The sequence below is a fragment of the Tupaia chinensis genome, unplaced genomic scaffold (assembly GCF_000334495.1).
Source record: "Tupaia chinensis unplaced genomic scaffold, TupChi_1.0 Scaffold000195_1, whole genome shotgun sequence".
Classification (NCBI taxonomy): domain Eukaryota; kingdom Metazoa; phylum Chordata; class Mammalia; order Scandentia; family Tupaiidae; genus Tupaia; species Tupaia belangeri.
Window position 1 is genome coordinate 1,780,698 of NW_006159670.1, and position 10,536 is coordinate 1,791,233.

Consider the following 10,536-nt stretch of genomic DNA (forward strand, 5'->3'; position numbering starts at 1 on the left):
CCTGGAACAACGCACCTTCGGGCAGCTAACCCCTTCCTGTGAGGAGAGTGTCTGCTCACTTGCAGGCTGTTGCATCTTCATTTCTTTGGAGTTAGTAATGAGATATTATCGTGTTTCTTTGATAGTGTTGTGTTTCCTTGATTTTTAATTTTCCTTGAAGTCTTACATTGATTTATTGATGTTTTTGCATTTGAAGAAGCAGTCATCTTCTCCAGTTTTTACTGATGTCTTCATCAGAAAAACAACTTCACAGAACCACCGAGCTAGGGATTGTTAAGCTCCCTCAGACTTTTTTCTGTAGACACGTCAGTTCCACACCTCTTGTATCTCCTGGATACAAGATGGTGGTGTGGGGGGACTCGTCTATGTTTTCTCTTGATCCTGCAAAGCCAGGCCAAGTACTGAGAGCTAACATTTGTTTTCTGTAGGGCAATGGCCTGAACTCAAGTTGTGTGACTTTTCCGATCCCATGGAGTCGAGCTGTCTGTATATGACATTTGTGCTCACTGTCCATGTGATGCACGTGGGGAGCCAGCCTGGAGGTGTGGTGAGATGTGTGGAGTGTCTGGAGTGCCCAGAGGCCAGCTGGTGGGTGGTGGTGGTCCATACACGGTCCCCCAAGTGGCTAACGAATGGGCATCCTGATGGCGTCCACGGCATGGCTGACAGATTCTGCAGCCTCTGTTTCCTGCCCCCAGCCCTCCCAACACTCAGCCATGCTGACCGCTCAGCACTCGGTGGGGCGAGAGTAGAGGGGCCTCCTGGTCAGTGTCCTGTAGGAAGGAAGGAGCTGGACGCTCACTCATTGTGCTCACCTCCCCCATGGGAGGAACCAAGGGCTGAGGGACCTTTCTCGGCACTGAGCTGCGTCACCTCGGGAGAGGGTGACACGGGTAAAGTAAAATCGCCCTGACTCTCTTCTGTCTAGTTACCCTTGGGTTTCATGATGCAGCAGAGTGCTGGGACTTCCACGCTTGACTCCCCAACGTCCACGAGGTACGTGTGTGGTCGACGTCCAGATCAGTGCTTCTGTGGGGTGATGGTCGAGAGCTCCTCTCTCACTGCCCTGTGGGGTGTTAGATTCAGGTTACCCCCCTCGTTGGCAGTGAGGACCCATCACCAGTGGTGAGCGGAGAGCAGATTACCCCAGCGAGGCGGCAATGAAGTGATGAAACCTTTGTCTCTGCCTGAGTCACAGTCTCAGTGGGTTGGGTGAGATGGAGCAGTCCTTGCCCTGACCTGGGCCATCTACTCTGTGGCTGGGAACAGGCAGGTGCTGTGATGAAGATTCCGTAGAACTAAATAGAGAATGTGGAATTCACCAGAGAATGGCATTTTAGGGTTTTTTTTTTAGAGGTTTAGGGTACATATGCTCACCAGAGAGAGGAAGAGACAGAGACAGTGAGAGGGAAAGTGGGACTCATTCCCCTGGAGGGAATGTTCATACTGCCATCTTTTCTACTCCATCCTTCTGGGATCCTGGGCATGCATGGACATGCACCTAGAGAGAGTTTCAAGCCACCAGGTCTGGGACTCAAACCATGGTCAGCCATGTGGGAGTCCAGCAACGTAGCCACTATGCCATCTGCTGGCCCGTGGGTATTTTGTTTTTGACATTCAGCAGCATCCCACTCACCATAGTCCCTCCCAGCTCCTTAGAAGAGCGAGGCAGGAGGACCATAACATAGTGTGGTTCTGTCTGGACACAGGAATGTGTTAGAGCTCTGCCTACTTACACGTCTTTTTCTGCTTGTTTTGCTACAGGGCATGTGTGCTCATCAGAGAGAGGCAGAGAGAGAGAGAGAGAGAGAAGTCACCGCCCCTTCCCAGGGGGATGGCCACACCGTAATCCCTCCCCTTCCAGTCTCCTTTGGGATTTTAGGCGTGTATGCAAACAGACCCAGTGTGATTTGCAAGCTGTTAGGTCTGGGACTTGAACCACGAAGTTGGCCATGTGGGATCCAGTGCCTTAATCTCCAAACCACTTGTCGGCCCTATCTAATATTTAATCAATATTTTGACAAATATTAAATCAATAATTTAAATATTCAGGTTAGGACCAGCAGACAGTATAGTGGCTACATCACTGAATTCCCATATGGCAGATGGTGGTTCAAGTCAAGGACCCAGTGGCTTGAAAATCACAGCGAGCACATGTATGTGCACACCCAAGATCCCAGGGGGAGAAGGGATTGCCATACGGCCATTGCCCCTGGGGGATGATTTCTTACTTTCCCTCTCACTGTGTCTGTCTCTCTTTCTCTCTCCAGCGAGTGTACATGCCCTAAGGTAAAAACCTCTAAAAAATAAAATAAAATAACTAAATAAATATTCAAGTTAGAGAAATTTCTGAAAGGATAATAGAATGAGAGTAGGTTTGCCTTATTCTTCCCAAAGTCTGCAGAAATGAACAAAAAAACAAATATAGAGGAAAAAAGCACCCATAATGAAACTAGCAAACAAACTTCCATCACAGACTGGAATGTAGCCTAGAAGCAATATCATTTAGAGCAAATTAGCTGGAGAAAGATGTTCAGAGCTTGCCGGGGGTGGTTGAGACTCGTACACAGGAAGGCGACACGGGTGATCAGAAACAAAAATTAGACTAAGACCTCAATGCCTCTTAGCATGTTCTCAGCCGGCTACAGCCAGAGTCAGCTCCAGACTGCAGCGCTAGCGGCCACCAAACACACATATTTATTGAGGGATGTCTTACAGGAGTAGGGGGGGTGAGGGGGAAATAAAAGATTTACTCTATGAAACAGGGAATTCAAAGCACAGGAACAGTGATCATAAAACATGATGTCTGTCTTGTTTGAACAGGTGAAGCCAAACACAGTTCTCAGAACGAAGGAATCTATTTGTCTGGTGCATTTTCTTCTTCAGTCTTGATTACCGGACAGGGTCTTTTGAAGAGGGGGCTTGTAGGAAGCTTGGTAACTTCAGTCCCGGGCCAGGGCAGCAGCATTGTCGGTTACAAAGGCCTAGACAGAAATCTTGTCTTGTTACGTAAAGACACAGTTAATATATGGACTATCTATATATTACAGCTAAAGAGGGTGAGTCTATTGCCCATATGGGAAAGGAAGATGATCTTGTAACTCAGGAGACAACACAGGATGTTTTATTAGCAGTTTTTCATAGTCAACAGCACATAGATGAGAAGCTCTTTGTAGTTAAAAACTACCTGTTGCTTGCCTGAATTAGATAAGACTTCCAGCTAAGATAGTTACTCTTCCCCCTGGAGCCTTCAGGTGTGTTTATTCTTTCGCTGTTAGCCAGATCTGTCCTTCCTCTATTAACCCACAGGTTCCTATATTTATTTGTTGAATTCTTAGTCTGTTAATCAGTGAATTCTTGTGCTTTATCTTTAAGTCCCTGTCATGGGTGGATATGCTAAGTTGGCCTAACATAAGTTAACTTTGGCCTGCAGCCTTAACAAGGGGTATTTATGTAAACTAGCCTTAAACTAACTTAGTCTACATATGTTACTAATGCTAATTTGGCTTATATTAACTTAACCTTAACATATGTTAATTTTGGCTTAAAACACACAGGTGGGGGAGTCTCAAACTTCCTGGCCCTCTCCTGTCATCTTAGGAAACCACATTTCTACAAGATCACTAATTGGCTTTATTGCAATGGTTGTGAGTGATATTTTACCCTTGCAGGGTGCCGTAATAACAGTAAAGCTCACGGCAGAGAAATTGAATACCGGCCAGTACAGCGACACAAGGGGGCTCGTAAACCTTGGCCTTGCCTCGCAGTTTCTTCCCAGTCCAGGCCTTGCCTTAGGGATGGGAGGCAGCCTCTTTACCAGCTTGTGTTGTCTGCATGGCCCCCCCTCATCTGACTCCTACATCCTCCGATACCAGGAACAGGGCGGATTCCGGAATGTAACTCGGAGCCAAAAGGAGCCGAACTTGTGACTTTACCCTGACGCGGAAGGATTCAGCCTATGGGCAGATCAAGGCAGACAGGGAGAACCTGGGCGGGGGCACAGTTTTACTCCCAGCAGTGACAAGGGAGATGAGGTCAAAAGGAAACCAGGTGGGGCCGCAGGTGGCATGGAGGCTAAGGCGACGACCTCACAGGGGACCGAGCAGTTTGTCTCAGAGCCTGTGGTGGGAGACCGGTGGCAGGGCCCATGAGCACCGCTGTCTACCGTCCTGAGGGGAGACTGCAGAGGAGGGACGGCCCGGCCAGGCCCCTCGGGAGTGACCGCTCACGTCTTCTCTTTACCTCTGCTTTTCCTTGCCTCTCCCAGTGAGTGTGCGTGCCCTACAGCAAATAAGCAAGCAAGCAAAAATTAGGCCACATGTCCCCAAATCTCCATTCTCTGACCTAGTCCTAGCCTAGGATAACCTTCAGAGTGGCTGAGATCCCAAGAAAGAACGCTCCCAGATCAGTAGGTTTATGCAACAGTGGGTGGTCCGGTTTGTAGGAAAATAATTTATATTAAGGATGCCTGCTAGCTATTTCCCAGCTGACTCTACACCCCTACGCTTCAAAGATCAACCAGAGACTAACAGATGAATATTAGTATAAAAATCCTGGGAACCAGCAGTTAGCGTAATGGCTATGTCGCTGGACTCCCACGTTGTCGACCGCGGTTCACGTCCCGGACCCGGTGGCTTAAAACTCACGCCGGGTGCGTGTGCGTCCGTGCCCAAGATCCCAAGAGGAGAATGGAGGAGAAGGGATTGTGGCATGACCATCCCCCCTGGGGGGTGATTTCTCGCTTTCTGTCTCTATGTCTCTCTCTGTCTGTCTGGCAAGCGCACGCGCCCTATAGCAAAAACCTCTCCAAAAAAAAAAAAAAAATCCTAAACAAAATATTAGAAAACAGAATCCCCAGAGAACATTACAGAAGAGTATCTTATGTCCAGGTGAGCTATCCAGAAATGCAAGGGTGACTCAGCACAGGGAAATAAAGAAACAGAAGACATTAAATGACAGCACGGAGGAGCAATAAACATTCTGTAATGTCGCTGGCTGTGCTTCTTCCAAAGTCAGTGCCCTGGAGGAAAACGAGAGACAGTCCCAGATAAACGCGAGTGAAGAGGCAGAACAACAACATGCTGTGTGACACTTGATTAAATCCCGCTTTAAGGGGGGCACCAGCTGGCGTGGTGGTTAAGGGCGCTGGACTCCCACATGGGCGACCGTGGTTTGAGTCCCGGACCTGGCAGTTTGCTTTCACACTTTCCATCTCTCTCTCACTCTATCTCTCTATAGCAAAATTAAAATAAATAAAGTTAAATAAAATAATTCTTTTTTTAAAAAAAATCCTACTTTAAGAAAAAAAGTATGAAATAGATTTTTTTGAGATGATTATAAAACAGCAACTATTTATGGACCTTATGTATTAATAAAAAAGTTCTGGGGGAACCAGCAGTTAGCGTAATGGCTATGTCGCTGGACTCCCATGTAGTTGACCGTGGTTCGCGTCCCGGACCCGGTGGCTTAAAACTCACGCCGGGCGCATGTGCGTGCGTGCCCAAGATCCCGAGAGGAGAATGGAGGAGAAGGGATTGTGGCGTGACCATCCCCCCTGGGGGGTGATTTCTCACTTTCTGTCTCTATGTCTCTCTCTGTCTGTTTGGCAAGTGCACGTACCCTATAGCAAAAACCTCTCCAAAAAAAAAAAAAAAGTTCTGTAAAGAAATGTTTTACTTTAGAAGTTGCATGCTTGAAGTATTTAGGGGCAAAGTATTATAATGTTTGCGTCTTACTTTCAGATGGGTCACACATATGCAACAGAAGGATGGGGAGACCGCCATCTTCCAGTAATTCACCAAAATGACGAACACCAGGGAGCGGGGAGGCACCCGTGTGTGTTCTCCAGGCCTTTTAGGAAACATGGAGTGGTTCCTTGGCAACATCTATGCGAATCTACAAGAAGGGGATATTGTAGACATCAGGGGAATGGGGACTGCTCAAAAAGGAGAAGGGACTATAGCGCGGCCATCTCCCCAGGGGGTGATTTCTCGCTTTCTGTCTCTCTTCTCTGTCTCTAATGTGACCATGGCACACCTGGAAAAGTCTACACTGTCACCCGGCATGCTGTGGGCATCGTTGTGAACAAACAAGTTAAGGGCAAGAGTCTTGCCAAGAGAATCAATGTGCGTATTGAGCATATTACGCATTCTAAGAGCAGGACAGCTTCCTAAAACTGTGAAGGAAAATGACCAGAAACAGGAGGAAGCCAAGGAGAAAGGGCCCTGGGTTCAACTGAAGAGCCAGCCTGCTCCACCCAGAGCAGCCACTGTGTGAGAACCAACGGAAAGGAGCCTGAGCTGCTGGAACCTCTTCCCTATGAATTCATGGCAGGATTGTTAAAAATAAACTAATCTGTGGTCTATTAGAAAAAAAAAAGAAGGCTAGGTAAAGCACTTACGGCAGATAGCTAATGATTTTGAAGCTCAGTAGTTAGCACAGGTGTTTATTATACTATTACTTCACTTTTTATGTTTTTTAATTCGTCCATTTTAAAAACTGGGGGAAAAGGATACATTTAAAGATACAAATAATTGAGGGACCAGCAGTTAGTGTAATGGCTATGTCGCTGGACTCCCACGTAGGCAACTGCGGTTTGCATCCCGGACCCAGTGACTTAAACTCACACCGGGCGCGTGTGCGTGTGTGCCCAAGATCCCGAGAGGAGCATGGAGGAGAAGGGATTGCGGCGTGGCCATCCACCCTGGGGGGGGATTTCTCGCTTTCTGTCTCTCTGTCTCTGTCTGTCTGGCGAGCGCACACGCCCTATAGCAAAAAAAACCTCTCAAAAAAAAAAAAGAAAGAATGTAATTCTGAGAACAAGGTACTTTCCAATGCCATCATGCCTTGAGGAAGTGCCGGTCCCTGGTTTGGACACGGAAAAGGAAGGGAGGGAGGGTTCTGGCTCTTCCTTCGCATGCCCGGTTCCTGCCGACCGCACTGTTCTCCTACGGCTGTCAGAGCGCTGTGGCGTTAGTCCTCCGCAAGCTAAATGCTTGTTTTACTCTGAGTACCAAAGGGAGTTGGTGAAACAAATTTGTACTTTTCCCGAGATTTCCATGGGTTAGGTCATTTCTGTTTTCTGCATGAGAGGAGTGAGCAATAGTTGATGAAAGGTGAAAAATGTCATTGAAAACATTTGTCAGTGGGTGATTCTCTGTCTCTAGGATTTCTAACGTGCACAGGTCACCAACTGCCCAGTGCTATCATTTCCTATAGAAGACCTGTTGTCTCATCCTAAGGTATTAATTTATGGCTCTGAGAATTAGTTTTCCATGTGACTTGGGCAAGGTTTAAAGTGTATTCTGGTTTTCCCCTTGTAAAATGGGAAATGTGCACCTCGTGAGCTTGTTGTGAGGATTAACTATCCTACCTCGGAGAGCCTCTGGGTCAGAGTCTGGGTGTAGACGGGACTCTCTCTCTCTCTCCTCTCTCTCTTTTTTAATTTAACTTTATTTCTCTCTCTCTCTCTTTTAAGAATTATTTTACTTAACCTTATTTATTTTAATTTGACCAGAGAGGGACAGAGGGAGTGAGAGAGCAAGAGAGAGAGAGAGAGAGTGGCCTAAGCCACCAGGTCTGGGACTTGAACCATGGTTGACCATGTGGGAGTTCAGCACCTTTAACCACCGTGCTAGCCACCAGTCTCTCTTTCTCTCTCTCTCTCTTTTTTCTTTAAAATTTTGCCATAGGTTACATCCTCTTGCTGGAGACAGAGAGAGAAGGCGAGAGAGAGGGAAAGTGAGAAATCACCCACCAGGAGAGATGTCCACACCACAACCCTTTTTTCTCCATTCTCCTCTCATGATTTTAGGCATGCACTCACATGTGCCCAACGTTTTTCAAGCTGCCATGTTGGGACCATGGTTGGCTATGTGGAACCCAGCTACCTTAACCACCGGAATGTCTGGCTGGTCCCCTGTTATTTCATATTCAAAAATAAGAACTCAAAGTAATGCAATATGAGAATGCCAAAAAGAATACATCCTTCAATGAAGGATTTTGTCCCTCATAAGTCGTAGCTTACCCATGACATCTGCTAGCTTATTCTGTCTTCCTAAAATTAGCATAGCACTCTTCTGGACATTTTATAGATGAAATCATTAGAACTTTATTTTTGGTCCAAATAATGGCCTCTGAGCATATGGAAGTCTCCTGGTTCCCTGGCAACACGTTCGTAAAGTTCATTATCTGCAGCTGCGAGTCTACAGCACGCATCCTCTGGGCATCTTTAGCAGATTTTAACTTGTTGGTAGTTAATAAATTAGTAAGTGGTGCTCAGAGAATTTAATGTGTCTTCAAATGAGAAACAGAAGCAGCAAGTTAAGAAATGTATGTTTTTATAAAGGACATGCTGTTCAATGAGGGAAAACTGGAGGGGCGCCTTGACCTTGGCTGACAGGCTGACAGTAGGTCGGCTACCCTTTGTCCCCACCAGGTGAGTGGCCTTCGGTTAGACAGTGGTCGCCGACGCTGTGCAAGGAAGGAACGGTGCTTTATCAGCCAGTGGCATGACGGGACCCCGGGAGTGTTGGTAACTACTGTTTAAGCATTAAACTCACACAGAATTACATCTGCCTTCTTTTAATAAAAACGATGCACATATTATCTTTGAAAAACTGCGGCTGTTTAAAGTCCTATTTTTCTACTGGATTTACTGTCTTTTGGTAAGAAAGATATTGGCATAACCGGTTTCCATCTTCATGACACTAAATAAGTCACCAAATGTTGGAAATGGCTTTAAGCAGCCAGGAATAAGAATTAAGAACCTATATGCTGCTTTTTCAGGAGCTCCTGCAAGTTCGTTACCCAACGTCCAGGGATTGGGAATCTTCACGTGTTAGAGATTACGGGCGGCGGGGCCTTTAGACTAGTCGTGGCCTAAGAATGAAGGTGTCCTTGTACGGACAGTGCCTGCGGCATCGGTGCTTCCCTCGAATGAAAACCGAGTAAGAAAGGTCTGCGGGAAGGGAGCATTGCTGTCGTGCCTTCTCTTTCTTCCTTTTCCTTTCTCTTCCTCTCGTTTTCTTTCTTTCCTTTCTTTCCTTCCCTCTTTCTTTTTCTTTCTTTCTCTCTTTCTTTATTCTTTCTTTCTTTTTCTTCCTTCTTTCCTTCTTTCCTTCCTTCCTTCCTTCCTTTCTTTTTCTGTGTGTTTCTTCCTTTCTTCTTTCTCTTTCTTTCTTTCTTTCTTTCTCTCTCTCTCTCTCTCTTTCTTTCTTTCTCTTTCTTTCTTTCTTCCTTCCTTCCTTCCTTCCTTCCTTTCTTTTTCTGTTTGTTTCTTCCTTTCTTCTTTCTCTTTCTTTCTTTCTTTCTTTCTCTCTCTCTCTCTCTCTCTCTCTTTCTTTCTTTCTCTTTCTTTCTTTCTTCTTTCTCTTCCTTCCTTCCTTTCTTTTTCTTTCTCTTTGTTTCTTCCTTTCTTCTTTCCTCTCTTCTTTCTTTGTCTTTCGTCTTTCTCTTTTTCTCCCTCCCTCCCTTCCTTTATTTCTCTCTCTTTCTTCCTTTGTGTTCTTTTTCTTTCTGTCTCCCTCTTTCTTTCTTTCTCTCTCTTTCCTCTCCTCTTCTTTCTTAGATAGCAGAGAGCTGAGTGTGATGGGAGGCCGTGTGGAAGGTCCGAGGTCCCCGCTGTCTGCCCAGTGCCTCCACTGGGTAGCTCAAATGGGAACCAGCAGAACCAAGGCCATTGTTTGCGCCCTCCCCCTCCGTGTCCTCCGGGTACTCGCTCAGCACATGGCGTCACTATTGACTCCGAGGCACAGGCCAGGACCTGGGCGTCTGTTCCCCACTTGGGCACATCTTTCTACTCCTCGTCCTGCAATAGCACTGGCCATTTTACTTCTGAAGCGAATCGACCTGCTTCTTCCGCCTTTCTTGCCATTGTCCTAGCCAAGCTGTCAGCGCGCTCACCAGACTACCTCGCGGCCGCCTGCCTGGGCGCTCCCTTTTCGCTTTTCCCTGCAGTCCGTTCTCTGCTCCTCAGGTGATCACGCCAGGCCGCACTGGACCACCTCAACCGCCTCTGAGCTCGCTGTCACTGGGTCCCGGGCCGCCTCTCCCTCGGCAGGGCTCTCCTGGGGTAGCCCGGTTCAGCCCTCAGATCGCAGCCCGAAAGCCCCCGGGAGGCCTCAGACACTCAGGCCTGGCCTCCCCGGGTGTGCTTTCATCGCAGCGCGTGCTTTGTGCTGACGTCGCGTGTGGTGTGCGTGTGCGTGTGCGTGTGCGTGTGCAGGAGCCCTGCTCATCGGTGCGCCCCTGTAGCTGGGAGCTGTCACGCTGCTGCATTTTCTGCTCTCTGTGCGCTAACGTCTTCGCTCCATTCTGCTTCTTGCTGTGCTCCATCTTCAGGGTGGGGTGAGGGAGGAGGCCAGGGTCTGCGACAATGACCATTTCATCAGGAACAGGCCGTTCCTTACTTCTGTCACCACTTCCATCCCTAAGAGGTGGGCTTCGCTGCACGCCACCTTACTGATGCGTCATGCCGTCATTTCCTGAGCAAAGAAAACGAAACCCTGCTATCCACACAGGCTTAAAATGATAAGA

The 10,536-nt window shown here is 47.4% G+C and overlaps 1 long non-coding RNA gene across 1 annotated transcript in view; it reads right to left on the bottom strand.

Annotated features, from left to right (window-relative positions):
* Nucleotides 1–1,134, bottom strand: part of LOC102486413 (uncharacterized) — a 10,354-nt gene extending 9,220 nt beyond the window's left edge. The window contains exon 1 of the long non-coding RNA XR_334298.2: nucleotides 16–1,134. This is a non-coding gene — a long non-coding RNA (uncharacterized LOC102486413). The remainder of the gene's footprint in view (nucleotides 1–15) is intronic.
* Nucleotides 1,135–10,536: the final 9,402 nt, after the last annotated feature.